The sequence below is a fragment of the Mytilus trossulus genome, unplaced genomic scaffold (genome assembly GCF_036588685.1).
Source record: "Mytilus trossulus isolate FHL-02 unplaced genomic scaffold, PNRI_Mtr1.1.1.hap1 h1tg000883l__unscaffolded, whole genome shotgun sequence".
Classification (NCBI taxonomy): Eukaryota; Metazoa; Mollusca; class Bivalvia; order Mytilida; family Mytilidae; genus Mytilus; species Mytilus trossulus.
In genome coordinates this window covers 1-11,514 of record NW_026963530.1, presented here as the reverse complement: position 1 = coordinate 11,514, position 11,514 = coordinate 1, and the positions used below count along the sequence as shown (strand labels likewise).

The 11,514-nt window shown below is 32.3% G+C and overlaps 1 long non-coding RNA gene across 1 annotated transcript; it reads left to right on the top strand.

The window, feature by feature from the left end:
- Positions 1-5,161: 5,161 nt before the first annotated feature.
- Positions 5,162-10,972, top strand: LOC134703115 (uncharacterized). Its single transcript, XR_010104751.1, has 3 exons — positions 5,162-5,254; positions 6,732-6,811; positions 10,861-10,972. It is a non-coding gene; the product is annotated as an uncharacterized LOC134703115 (long non-coding RNA).
- Positions 10,973-11,514: the final 542 nt, after the last annotated feature.

Sequence of the window (11,514 nt, the reverse complement as noted above, 5' to 3'; positions counted from 1 at the left end):
TTGCCTATTTAGGAATTAATGTGCTCATCAAAATATTTAAAATCTGACAACACATGAAGACTTCAGATATTTAAAAAAAAAAGTTTAAAAAAATTGACAGGAAATTAAATGATCTAATTGAAATGATATCTACAAATTACGAACAGATATGCTTTTCAAGTGTGAAAAACATCGACAAAATTTATACATAATCGGGAATATGTCCTTCTTAAAATACTCTTCGTCTCACACCGTAACTTTATATAATACTTTAGCTATTTGACCAACGATGTATAAAAAAAGACAACGAATTTAATGTCATCTTTCCTTATTTTTTAATGTAATTATAAGTCGGTTTCAACACTAGTTTTCTTACTTCTTCTTCTTCTTCTTCTTCTTCTTCTTCTTCTTCTTCTTCTTCTTCTTCTTCTTCTTCTTCGTCGTCGTCGTCGTCGTCGTCGTCGTCGTCGTTTGGTATACAATAGTCTATCGACATTTGATGATTACTTACTGTTGGCATGCGTGGACTTGTCATTTTACAAAACTTTTACCCCAATTTACGCAAAATGTATGTTTCTTTCTTATGTTCTATGTATAAATGTATATATTTTAATTTGAGCTATAGTTCTGTAACTTATTATCCAGGCGTATATACGAATGGTCGACAAGTGCGTACCTTTTTTTAAATCAATATTTCTGGTATGTTCCAATCTGTCCTTCACCATTGACAACGAGTATATATTACATTTTACCAAATTTACCCAATTTAAATGTCAGATTTGTTTGTCTTAACTATTTTAATTTCATTTACTAGAATTATCAAAAAGTTAGGTTATATGGGGAAAATAGACCCAAGTTTCTTGTGTATTGTTTGAACAATTGCAATTTAAAGTTTCGCAGGTGTTGTCACCAACTTAATTTCTGAACATCTCTAACATTTTCAATCTGCTATTTATTTGTCTGTGTCAGTATAGGTGTACAATATGAGAGTTGCACAAAAAGTGTGTTCTAGAATCCTAGGTCTCGATCAGTGTTAGGTATCCGATAATTGTGGTCAGACAGATAAATTTGTTATTTGTTGAACTAGTCTACTCTTAACGGAGGGTAGTATACCTAATCCCAGTTCAGTAGCAAACAAGCGAACCAAAGATAAAACCTTTACCTACACACTCAAGGCATTTTGCTGTAAATTCTTGTTCAGTGTTATTGTTGATTAGAGTGTACTACGGTTGAGTGTTACGTACCCGATATTTGAAATTGATGAAATTCTTCGTAATGAAGGGATTCACTGCAATTATTTTCCCACTCCTTTTTGGAATCACCGAACCTTAAAAACAAAACAAAATATGTTTACTGAATTCTTTTATCAAACAAAAGTTAAATATTCACAAAAGAGTCAACTTCGTATGCGTCCATCGATTCGGAAAAAGAGGTCTCAGAGGTAATCGTCCGATATTAGCAAAATTTGTATCATTTAAGGACAAAGAAATTGTGCTGAAAAACGGATATAAATTGAAAGAGACAACTTTCGGAGTTAAAGAACAATATCCAAAAGAAATAGAACAACAACGAAAAATGTTATACCCAGTTGCAAAACAGGCAAGAAAAGAAAAAAGAAAAGTACGTATGGTAAGAGACAAATTGTACATTGATGGTGATTTGTACAAACCAAACACCGAAGGAGTTGGAAACGAAAATGTACATGATGTTTTGAGTTTTATTCAGCGGAGAAATATACCTCAGCAAAACGAAAGATCAACAAATGAACATCAATTATCACAGCTCAAAAGGTTCCCACGTGTCCAAACAAGATTTGACTACCAAACAATAAAGAACGCAGACGATTCTAGAAGAAATACCTAACAATTAACAGTGTTATAAACAAGAAACCAAGAGATTCTATTTTAAAGAGAAAAGGGAACATTATTTTGTTAAGTTATTGCTTTACTACTAATCATTTTTTAAAGACAATCCGGTACATGTTTAAATGTTTCAATTAAAACCTCTTGTTTCACCATTGCTGTGACAGAGGGTTACTTTGTTGTTATTGTTTTCTGTTATACCATTGTATCCACAAAGGTTTTTCGGAATAAACTTGTAATAATAAATATTAAATGTAGTCTAAAGGGTTAATTAAAATAAATGTTCGGAAAAAGACTCCAAAAATACTGTTACTTCTATAATAATACTGCTACAACAACTACTACTGAAGCTACAACAGAACTGTCATATTTAAATATCGATTACAGTCGATTTCATTGAGTGTGTAGCTAAAGGTAATATCTTTGGTTAGCTTGCTTGCTTGCTGAACCGTGAAGTCATTATTAGGTTAGGCAACCTACCTTCCTTTAGAATATACTAGTTCGACATATAACCAATGTATCTGTCTGTAGGACTAGGCTATATAGTAAGCAAGCTAACCAAAGATAATACCTTTATAGCTACACACTCAATAAATCGGCTGTATTACTTTACTTATCGAAAATATACAACAGATCGTGAATCCGTAAAAAGATACAGGAACCAGTCTAAGGTTATGTTGTCAATCATTAAATTGAATATCAGTTTTTCTGACTTAATTGATTGTGTCACTAGTTTCTTTACGATCGATCGACACTTATAAAATGAAATAGTTATACGTATAGTGCAAATTTGTTTGGCTTCGTGTAGTTGTCAATACCTGGTGATATAGTGCATGTATCCTGGTCTACTGATGCTCTATAATCTATCATCTCGGCTGCTTCTGTGTCAATTTTATCTGAGTTTGTTCTTGCAATATCACTATGTTTCAGTTGTATCAGTAGAATGTCTCTCGGTTGCTTTCTTTAATTCTTCTTCAAGTATTTCTCTTCTATCTTTTTCTTCCAATTCCTTTATTTCCCTTGCGATGCGTTCAAACTCATTAAGAGGAAACTTGAATTCGGCAACACTTTGCTTCGCTGGAGTGAATTCTCTGCTAAAAATCGACATTATTTTTTCGTCAAACTTGTCCCCATATCTGTTCCTTCCTTTAAGTACAATATAAAGTTTCTTTTGTAAAAAATGCGTACATACAACAAACAAACAATTAATGTAAGTGAAATGCGGAAAATACAAAATGACAAGGCAAAATTGTCTGATTTCAAACATCTATCCACCATTTTCATTGCCTGTAAAACATTAGCTTGCTAAGAAGAAAGCATTATTGAATTTTAAAATTTGCCCCACGTTAGGCATAAAGTTAAATTTACATTTCTGGTTATCAATAGAAAACAAGCCCTGTACCAGGGACATACACTAGAAAATCTGTGTTAAATGGTCTATATTGTGTGTCTAACATGATTAAACATGAGACGTTACAGAAAATCTAATCTAAATCTATCAAGTTTTGAAAGTGAGTCATGAAAGTTTGGTAGTTGAATTCGACCTAAACGGGTTTTTTTAATGTAAAAAAAAAATTGCCGCTATGTTTGATGGTTACCTTATGATGCTCACATTCAGTGTATTGTATAATATATATAGTATTGGTGGTGTCACGGAATATAAGTTCCTTCATAATATAAGTTCCAAAAGGAATAAATTTTCTTGAATAGTATTTCCACAGGAATAAATGTTACAGTATATGTTCCTAACGGAATAAATGGTATGGAATATTTGTTCCAACAGGAATAGGTATAATGGCACTGTTTATAACAAAGTTTCCAGTGGAACTTCTATATATGAATCGGAACACTTATACGTTGGTAGTGGTTTGAATGCACATTTTAAGAATTGATAGATTATGTCTTCATCGTATGTAAATTTAGCACATTCCGTCCAGTAAGGGATTAGTATTATACCACAACCTCATAAGTTGAAAACAAACAGAAAGCAAAAGAACGTAATATAATATTGTAAACCTTTTATCATGCCGCAGTTAACAAAATTGATAAAGCTATTTTTAGAAACTGGTGTATTTCCTGATAGACTCAAGTAGGCTCAAGTAACAGCACTGCAAAAAAAAAACACAAAAAACAACAACAACCAACTTGACAAAGCCAATAAAAAGCCTGTCAGCCGATTCTTCCATTTTTTTCTTCTAAAATTTATGAAAAAGTGTTTGAAATTCAACTTGGTAATTTTTTGGGGAAATATTTTTTATCTCGCTTATCCGTGTGCTTTTAGACCTGGCCATTGATGTCAGACCACACTGTTACGACTGTTAGAAGGTAAGCGTGCAGCGTTAGATAACAACCACTATATAACTGCTGTTCTAGGGGACCTTTCGAAGGTCTGATTGTTACGTATACCATATGAAATTCTGCTTGATAAATCAACACCAGATATATGGTGTCCTTTTTCCTTCTATTTTACTTCTTAAATCTTATTTCACAAACAGGAAACAAAAAAATAAAATAATAGTATTCTTAGCAGTTAGGCTTACATTCATAAAGGGGTTCCCCAGGGTTCTATCCTTTGGCATGGCAATTCTGTAACAATAAAAATTCCAAAAATAAAAAGTGCAAGAAAGAGCACTAAGTTTCGTGTACGAAGACCATTCAAGCTCATATCAACAGTTGCTTGAAAAGGTTAAGATGCCTTCACTGCATATTAACAGACAAATATCAATGGTAATGGTTAAGCAACCAGTAATCAATCAATCAATGGTAATGGAAACTTTTGATAAAGTTAATGAATAAGTACCTGTCTGTTTACATGATCTATTAAATATAAAATATTGCAATTTAAATATTCTTTCAGATATGAAAATATACTGGATATAACACATGTAAAAACTACTTAGTCTGGTAAGAAAAGTTTTGAATTTGCAGCTGCTACTCTGTGGAACAGGGAACAGCCTACCTGACCGTTTCAGGACTGAAAACAGTTTTTCTCAATTTAAGAGCCTTATAATACAGTCTTGGAATGGTTCAAAATGCTGTTGTTCTGAAAACTAAAAAAACTAATTGATACATCGATGAATTTTTTTTTATCCTTTTCTAGTGTCTTTGAACCTAAAAATCACCAAAAAAAAAAAAAAATAACAAAAGTTGGCGTATCTTTTTGATACGCCTTTAGAAAGGTTAAACTTGTGTTTTTAACTTGAACAGATTTCACAATACTGTATTTAGGCTTCATGGTTCATTGGACAAAATACCTCACGGCTATTTATTGGGCACTATGATTTGGCGGGTTAGTTCTTTTGTTCTAATTTGTGAACACTTTATCATGGAATTCATGTTGAATTACTAGTTACACGAAACAGGCTGTTCACTTAGGATAAATATCACTTTGGTTGGAAAGTCTCTTGCATAAGGTAGATTTTATTCTTTCTTTAATGATAACATGTTAACAAATTAATGGAAAATTAAGTGTTGCACAAAATGAATGTCAAATTTATATCGGTGGATGTCGAAAACGAGTTTGTAAAAAGACAATTTAGAAATATTTAACATTCAAATTTCATAATTCAGTAATCTGCTTTGAATATGTTACACTACTATATTTTCCCTGGCGGGTCTACTCGACCCGCACGCCGCATGCATGTTTTTCTTTTTTATTAAATCGATTTGAAATAACATTCATAGATGATAGAAATAAAATGTAAATAGAAATAAAAAAAAAAAGGTCTATTAAGTATTATGTAGTATAAACCTTATTCAATGCTTTACATGATTGTATAGTTGAGTCTATCATCTTTGTTGTACTGACAACTTATAAAATAAGATACGATTTTAAAGATAATTTTTTTCAATAGTGGACCAATTACGGGTAAAATCAGTACATTGAGATGTTTTTATCACACAATTGCAATAAACAATAAACAAAAATCTGCCCTTGATCTCATTTTCATGGTTCATTGCTCATTGTTAGTTTTTGTGTTTGGCTCTGTTTTTCTTGAACTATAAGCAAATAGGTCAACTATATTTGTTGTATGGAAGAATTGTTAGCTGTACATGTCTGTCTGGCATGATTCATCTGACCTTGACCTCATTTTCATGGTTCATTGGTCAATGTTTAGTTTTCGTGGTTAAAAGTTTATGTGACAGTTTTTATATACATGTAGCTTTATATTTAGGAGTCAGGACTATAAACAATTATCAATGATTAGTAAAAAGGCCAGACATTTCAGTGTGTGCACTCTTGTTTTTTATAAATTTATAACGTTTATGACCTGGAACTTTAAAAAGCGTCCATTGTATCATGCGTTCGTGGCAGTCAGATCTTAATTCATATCTGCCAACTTTTCAAAATGCCCATGGGGGTTTTGCATGCAAGATGACTGTCATTGTCTAAAAAACCTTCAAGGAGCCTTCAAAAACATTTTAATGTTATTTTTTGGCTTCTCCACATAGGCACTTGTCACAGAAAAAAAATCCTACATACCTGTGTTATATTAAGGTAGAAGGTATGTAGGAAAAAAATTTCTGAGACAAATGCCTGTGCTTCTTCATACAATTATAAACTTGAATCATTGTAAAATTAATTGTTTTGTTTAAAATTGTGAACAAAATTGCTCTTTCAAAATTTCAATTTGGGAGCCTCCATGGGGGAAATCCCTGCAAATAGTATTTGCGGGGATTATAGTGACAGTTGTCAGGTAATTAATAATTATCTAACAATTGACACTCATTTTGGAAATCTTTTCTCTAATTTAGTCTAACTGAATGAAAGAAAAGTTTCTGATTGTCAATTTGGATATCTTCAAATTACTTTGATATAAGTATATTTTTATTCTTATTTACTAAACTGTTGTCTCATAAATTTAAGAATAATTTTATTTTGTATTACAGATGGATGAGCCCAGATGAAAGTTCAGTCCTACGCCTGAAGGAAGACAGTTTCATTTTAGTTGCCAGATAATGATGTACCCGTAAGTATTTGCTCATTACAATTGTATTTAAAACTATGTTAAAATTTGTGAGATAATAAAAATTAGTTTTCAAATTAGTTGGAGAAACATCTTGAAAATTAGTTTTCAAATTAGTTGGAGAAACAGCTTGAAAATTAGTTTTCAAATTGGTTGGAGAAACAGCTTGAAAATCATTACAAATAATAGTCCAAAATTTCCTTTTCAAATTTATACTCGAATGAAATATATTTTATAATTTATATATACAGTAGTACAATTATATATAGTTACTTAATGTCTATAATATATATGTTCTAATAACTTAAAATCTCATAGTTAAAAAATATTAACATTTTACTATTCATTTTGCCCCCGCTTTGAAAAAGGAGGTGGGGTAGGTAATACTGATACTGTTTTACCTCTGTCTTGTCGATCCAGCCATCAGTTCACCAGTCAGTCCGTCCCAATGAATATTTTTTGTCTCCTTTTTCTCAGGAACTACAAGACAAGGATTTCTGAAATTTGGTTTCGGGTTGATATTTATATCAGCTATACCAAATGATACATTTTCAGATTCATCACTAAGCAACTTCCTGTTTACCGAACACATGTATCATTTTACACCTGATGGCCAAGTTGAAAATTTTCACCACTTTTTTCTCAGGAACTACAATACAAGAATTTCTGAACTTTGGTTTTAGGGTTTATACAAGTCAGTCTGCAACATACTCACCTGGGATAGTGATCAGGTGGCTGGGGAGGCTGCGGCATTAGCTAACTTCTTAAAAGTTTTATATTTTAGAAGGGGGAAGACCTGGATGCTTCATACTTTGTATATGGATTCCTCATGTTACGAAGTTTCTGTCAGTCACATGTCTAATGTGCTTGACCTCATTTACACAGTTCAGTGACTACATTTTTGTAATGTTGAATTTTCCCTTATTATAAGTAATGAGATAACTAAATTTGGTTTGTGGTCAGACAGTTTTTACTTGACCTTGACCTCATTTAGTGGATCAGTGAACAAGGCTAAGCTCTGCTGGTCAAGTCCATATCTCAGATACTATAAACAATTAAAGGTCTAGTATATTCAGTTTATGGAAGGACTGTAAGGTGTACATGTCTAACTGGCAGGTGTCATCTGACCTTGACCTCATTTTCATGGTTCAGTGGTTATAGTTGAGTTTTGTGTTTTGGTCTGTTTTTCTTATACTGTATGCAAAAGGTCTACTATATTTGGTGCGTAGAATTATTGTAAGGTGTACATGTAACTGGCAGGTGTCATCTCACCTTGACCTCAAACTTTCATGGTTCATTGGTCACAGTTACGTTTTTGAGTTTGTTTTTTTTTATTATTACTTGAAATTATACTATGCAATAGGTCAACCATATTTGGTGTATGGAAATATTGTATGATTTTTATTTCAGTCACACAGGCTTTATTTGACCCTGACCTCATTTTCACAGTTCATTGCTCAGTGTTAAGTTTTGTGTTTTGGTCTGTTTTTCTTAAACCATAAGTAATAGGTCAACTATATTTGTTGTATGGAAGAATTATTAGCTGTATACATGCCTGCCTGGCATGGTTCATCTGACCATGACCTTATTTTCATGGTTCGTTGCTCAATGTTTTGGTTAAGTTTTTGTGACAGTTGTAATAAAGCTTTATACTTAACACGATAATCAATGATTAGTATAGAAGGCGAGACATTTCAGCATATGCACTCTTGTCCTGGTTAAATTTAAGTTTATGTGACAGTTGTAATAAAGCTTTATACTTAGGACTGTCAACATAATATCAATGATTAGTAAAGAAGGCGAGACACTGTGCACTCTTGTTGAAATTTTAATAACTTTCTTAAACTATCCTGGATTTCTACCAAACTTGGACAGATGCTTGTTTGTGATCATAAGATAGTATCCAGAAGTAAATTTGTTGTTAAAAATATCCTGTTTTTCCACATTTTACTTATAAATTGACTGCCTGGAAACATTACATTCACTCTTGTTAAAAGATTTTATACGAATGCAAAAATTTTTGGGGTTGTATACTGGTATCACGTCGTCATTGTCAACGTTGACCAAAGACGGATGGTTTTTGGATAATAACTTTAGTATAAATAAATAAAAATCAATAATTTATAACCACAAAAAGAAGGTTGGGATTGATTTCCAGGGTCCAAAACATACATTTATCTTGTGTCAGGACAAGAAGTTGTGTATAAGTATTTCAATTACTCTGAAACTGTACCATAATGTTCATATCATTTAAGTAGAAGATTGGGATTTATTTAAGGGTTCTGGAGCAAACAGTTGAGGAATTAAGTTTTGTGGCAATAACTTTTGTTTAATTGTATGGGTCCCTCTGACATTGTACCTTAAGGTTCTATATGATAAAGGAAAGGTTTGGTGTCAGTCTCGGGTTAATATCCCTGAACATTTAAGAATAAGAGACCAAAAAAGGGCCAAAAAGAATCATTTTTGTCGAGCCTTCGACTTTAGTCGAAAAAGCGAGACATAGCGATCCTACATTCCGTCGGCGTCGTCGTCGGCGGCGTCCACAAATATTCACTCTGTGGTTAAAGTTTTTGAAATTTTAATAACTTTCTTAAACTATCCTTGAATTGTAGGAAACTTGGACAGAAGCTTGTTTATGTTCATAAGATAGTATCCAGAAGTAAATTTTGTAAAAATAAAATTCCATTTTTTCCGTATTTTACTTATAAATGGACTTAGTTTTTTCTGCCAGGAAACATTACATTCACTCTGTGGTTAAAGATTTTAAAATTTTAATAACTTTCTTAAACTATCCTGGAAATGTACAAAACTTGGCCAGAAGCTTTTTTATGATCAGGAGATAGTATCCAAAAAATAATTTTGTAAAAATAAAATTCCATTTTTTCCGTATTTTACTTTTAAATGGACTTCGTTTTTTCTGCCAGGGAACATTACATTCACTCTGTGGTTAAAGTTTTTAAAATTTTAATAACTTTCTTAAACTATCCTGGAATTGTAAAAAACTTGGACAGAAGCTTGTTTATGATCAGAAGATAGTATCCAGGAGTAAATTTGAAAGAAAAAAAATTCCGTTTTTCCCATATTTTACTTATAAATGGACTTAGTTTTTCTTCCAGTTAACATTACATAGTCTGCAGTTAAAGTATTTAAAACATTTTTAAGATTCTTAAACTAGCCTGGATTTTTACCAAACTTGGCCAGAAGCTTCTGACAATCAAAAGATAGTATCTAGAGGAATAATTTTATTGATTTTTTTCATCATTTTTGATGAGTGTGTGATTAACAGCAAAAGTAGGCGAGACACTGGGTTCCGCGGAACCCTTACAAATTTTTCTAGTTTACAGACAATAACTTGTGTTTAAGTGTATCAGGATATCTCTGAAATTATACTACAAGGTTTCTTACTACAAAGGAAAGGCTGGAATTGAGTTTTGGGGTTCTTGCTCCAAGAATTTCAATAAGTGAGGGTCCAAAAAAAGGGGCCCAACTAAATAAGCATTTTTGTAGTTTTCAGCCAATAACTTGTCTTTTTAAAAGTGTATAAATCGCTCTGAAATGATACCACAAGTTTCCATACTACAAAGGATGGTTATAGGTGGCATAAATGGAACAAATCATTAAGCAATTAGGGGCAAAAAAAGGGGGACAAGGGTTTCTGCTTAAAGGACAATTTAGACAATTTAAAAACAGTATAAGGGAGGTAATCCAATTCCAATTAGAATTTTAAGAATACTATTAAAATTATCCTCACTTGTGGAAAGACGTGCAATTTGGTTTTTAATTTTCTTTATTTTTTTTGAGCCTGTAGGAAATATATAGTATAGGTTACTTCAAAGACTTGAAAGTTATTTATGTTTATCTATTTCATTTTATATGTTTTCATGTTTTATATCTGTTTCATTTTATATGTTTTCATATGTATGCTGTTTTTTATTTCTATTTTCTATAGGAGTATTTCTTTCTTCTTTTTTTTTATTCATTTTCATTTTCTATAAGTTACTTCAAAGAATTGAAATTGAGGTATGGTCATCTATTTCATTTTAACGTTTTAGGTGACGTCCAGGATCAGAAAGTGAGGTATGTTAAGATAAGATTGTGTGCTTGTTTGTATGCCTTTTTGACCTTGTTTCCTCTAGGTGGCGGTCCAAGGATCGGAAGTGAAGGTATGTTAAGTTAAGATTGTGTGCATGTTTGTATGTCTTTTTGTCCTAGTTTTCTCTAGGTTGCGGTTCAAGGATTGGAAGTGTAGGTATGTTAAGATAAGTTTGTGTGCATGTTTTGTATGTCTTTTTGTCCTAGTTTCTTCTAAGTGGCGGTACAAGGATTGGAAGTAAAGGTATGTTAAGATAAGATTGTGTGCATGTTTGTATGTCTTTTTGTCCTAGTTTCTTCTAGGTGGCAGTCCAAGGATTGAAAGTGAAGGTATGTTAAGATAAGATTGTGTGCATGTTTGTATGTCTTTTTGTCCTAGTTTCTTCTAGGTGGCGGTCCAAGGATTGGAAGTGAAGGTATTTTAAGATAAGATTGTGTGCATGTTTGTATGTCTTTTTGTCCTAGTTTCTTCTAGGTGGCGGTCCAAGGATTGGAAGTAAAGGTATGTTAAGATAAGATTGTGTGCATGTTTGTTTGTCTTTATGTCCTAGTTACTTCTAGGTGGCAGTCCAAGGATTGAAAGTGAAGGTATGTTAAGATAAGATTGTGTGCAT